Below are 3,759 nucleotides of genomic sequence, written 5' to 3' on the forward strand. Positions count from 1 at the left end.
TAATTTTCGCTGAATTCATCAGGTACCTCCTCATCCTCTCCTTGGTTTAATGATGAACTCTTGTTCCAGAACTCGCTTCCATAGTTCATTTCCCAAGGATCTTACAATGTCATCTCGTCAATTTGTGTTGCACTTTTTTTCTTTTCTTCTCAGGCATCTCGAGTCCGAGGTATCCTGACACCAATCAGATCTGAATCTCGGTCAGGTATGATGGTTGGAACATTTTTCCAAGAGTTATAACACTGGTCTTTTATGACCCGGTAAGGTGATGTCATGCCCAGCACACCTGGTCGGAGGACCTAATGTTATAGTTTCCTTATTAGCAAGGTTATCCATTCTTCCATGAGGAAATTGTAAGACTTATTCTACAAGTTGTTCCTGGTGGATCCTTCCTGTATCCAAAGTCTGACCTTTGCTTGAAGACCATATCAATGCTATCTCGAAGCATGTGTGTGGTAATCCGATTTTCAATAAGAGCATTTGAAGCACAATGCAAAAATTTCTGTATCAATTATCCAAAGACCACTGTGTGGGTAACCCTCATAAAATCCTTGCCCTTCGTCTAAATGGCTACATACTTGGAGCCCTATCATTGTTATCTTGCTCTACCTTTCCTTGGGAAAGATATACTGTAATAATTGAAAATAAACACCTTTTTCTTTCCATTGGTCAAATTATTGTAATAATCACATTTTCCTTTCCATTGTTTTGGTTAACCTTTCTTGTGACCTACATTATATAAGCAGTAATATTTTCCTGCTTATGTAAACACCTCGGTGTACCATCTTGTCTAGTGAAACCCTGTTACTATTTGTGATGATATTCCGGTAGCCACCAATGGACGAGAACTTTTCCTATTTGTCCGCCTCGTTCAACGAGCAGGAAAATGGTTCTCTTTGTCCCTCGTCCTTGGTACCGACGTTGTTGCCGACATAACTGACAGGCTACTCTCTGACATGCCTTGCAATCATGACCATCCAAGATGTCACCGCTCCTACTTTTAACCCACATGGTGGGCCCATAACCCAAAGTTCCACAAGATTGAAACCTGACTCTCCTATACACCCGTGTTGCCAAAGTTATTCCTCACGCTTGGCTTGTAAGTAATTCATGAGTGTCGGGTGGTAGGTGCGACATATGCCAATGGATGGCTTATCATTGTGGGAGCCAGTAAGACATCGCCGGTGCCTGGAAACGGGATAAGGCGAAGACATGAACGCCGGCGAATCTTAACCAGCTTCGGGGCTCTCCGTGGAGATAACACCCCTACTGCTGCTCTGCGGGGTCTCCGCATGATCACTAGATAGACAAGTAGCTACACAATGCTCCTTGAGCTGTTTGGTGGGAGGAGGAAGAAGGGCGCGGCTAGCCTGCTTCTTCTCCTTGTGTGGTGTCTAGGACAAGCAGGGGGTTGAACCCTTTTCATGGGTGCCCCGGGGGGTTTATATAGGCCTACCCCCCGGGGGTACAATGGTAATCCGACTGGGCGCGGGGCCCAGCCGTCTGTGACTGCGCTCGCCGGCTTCTGCGCCGGCTGCTGGGGCCCACCGACTGGCGGGTCCCGCCGGCTGCCGGCCCCTTGGTCGACAGGCAGGCCCCACTGTCCAGGGCCTGGTCGGCGGCTGGTTACTGTTGCTCTATCTTGGTGACGTGGGCTTCATCATGGTAGGCGCGGCTACAGTGCCGCTGCCCGTCGGGCGATCGCTGTAGCCTCACCGCGTCTTGTCTCCTTAATGGGGCGTCTCCTTCGAGGGAGGCGGCAAGCCGGCTGCGGGGAGCCGGCTCTGTCTTGGGCCGACTGGGGGGAGGCGTGGCCGCCTTCGGGTGTCTCTCTGCCCGAAGGGACCCACCATCTATGGCCCACGCTGGCGGCCCGTCGTGGGTGACACCAAGGTCAGCATGGCAACAGTGCCGCGCCGGACGGGTCATGCCTACTCCGTACGGCGCACTGTGCCAGGCGTGCTCCGGGATTCGGGGGTGGCAGGCTCCACTGTAGTCACGCCCCGTCACATCGCTGTTAGGTGGATGCAAACTTTGAGGGTACGGTCTCGACCGCTTTATGGGAGCCGGCTGCTTGGAGTCGGCCTTCTCGTGGCCGGCTTCCCGAAGTCGGCCCTCCCCTGGCTTTCTTCGTGAGGGCTAAAGTCGGGCCGCCTTCCGAAAGCCGGCCTGGATGACAGCCAGCAAGGGGAAGGCGGCCCCATGTCTTGCGTTCTTACGAGCTGGACGGGCTCGTAATTTTTTCAGAAGGGCCAGGGGAAGCCGGCTAGGCTACCCATGGCTATTTACTCCGACAATGAGCCACCTTCCGAGAGATCATCAATTCTGGTATCAGACACAATACTTATTCCCATTGCTCTGAACCCCTTTCATGCCCTATTTCAGGCATCGAACGATTGCTTGCCCGCTCGATACTTCTCATGGTACCATCTTAGTTTGCTCTCGATATCTTCTTAAGTTTCAAGTTGAGAGATACTTATGATTCTTCCCCTGAGTTAACCGCCTGATGCTCAATTTTGTTAACATCCGTCCCTCTAGAGTTTTCCCCTCTTACCCTTTCTTAAGTACGGTGAAGATTCTGAAGAAAGGATGTCGGTTTCATCATGATGACCCGAGGCAGAGAAATGAAGACATCAACATAATGGATCGACCTCTTCGAGAGGAGCAACCAAGACCGAGAAGATTCGTTAGAATTTCGTAACCAAGCCTTTTTCCCCTTAGCCCCACTCTTAAATCTCGGGACGATATTTCTTGTAGTGGAGGAGAATTGTGATGCCCGGATAATTAAACCACAGTAATCCCCTGATAATGCTACCACGTCACTTCGATTACTGTTGCTAATCTCGTGTTAGTTCGAAACCGATTCAAAATCAAACAAACAATAGAAGTTTTCAAATAATAAAACTAAAATGTTCAGAGCGAACCAAATATTGCATAGGTAATTTTGGTGGAGAAACCACACTTTTATAAAAGTGTAAAATACTCTAAAATGTTTTAAACAGTAGCAAAAACAATTAGTTGAGTGCCTTTTATAATAAATAAAATATTAAACTATTTTATTTAGTTGCCCAAACTTATGTGGCAGTAGCCTATTTATTAACACTAAAGTAGGAACTACTTTTATAGTTTATAAAACTACAATAAAAAAGGAACTAGAATTAAAATAGAAAAGAAAATAAAGAAAAAGGAAAAAGAACAAAAACAGAAAACAAACTAACAAAAAAGTGAAAGGGAACCCCCCCCCCCCGGGGCCAACCGACCCAACAGGCTGCCCCCTCCCTCACTCCCTTATCCCCCTCCAATCGGAAACCCTAACCCCCTACGCACCCACTCCTCCCCCCACGACCCTCTTCTCCTCCCCCATCGATCTAGAACAGGATCGGCCCCGATCCCGTCGCCCCCAATGCCCTGCGCTCGCCCGTCGCCGTCCACTGCCGCCCGGAGGGACCGCGCCTTGACTACCCCGTCGCCGACCACCGCCGCGGTTGTCCTCGTCCCCTCCCTGCGTCGCTACCTCAAGCCTCGCCGACCCACTGTTCATCTACAAACGGGGGTGAGCCCTAGCGCTGCCTCCTTGATAACCCACAAGTATAGGGGATCGCAACAGTTTTCGACAAGTAAGAGTGTCGAACCCAACGAGGAGCTAAAGGTAGAACAAATATTCCCTCAAGTTCTATCGACCACCGATACAACTCTACGCACGCTTGACGTTCGCTTTACCTAGAACAAGTATGAAATTAGAAGTACTTTGTAGGTGTT

The sequence above is a fragment of the Triticum urartu genome, chromosome 7 (assembly GCF_003073215.2).
Source record: "Triticum urartu cultivar G1812 chromosome 7, Tu2.1, whole genome shotgun sequence".
NCBI classification, from domain to species: Eukaryota; Viridiplantae; Streptophyta; class Magnoliopsida; order Poales; family Poaceae; genus Triticum; species Triticum urartu.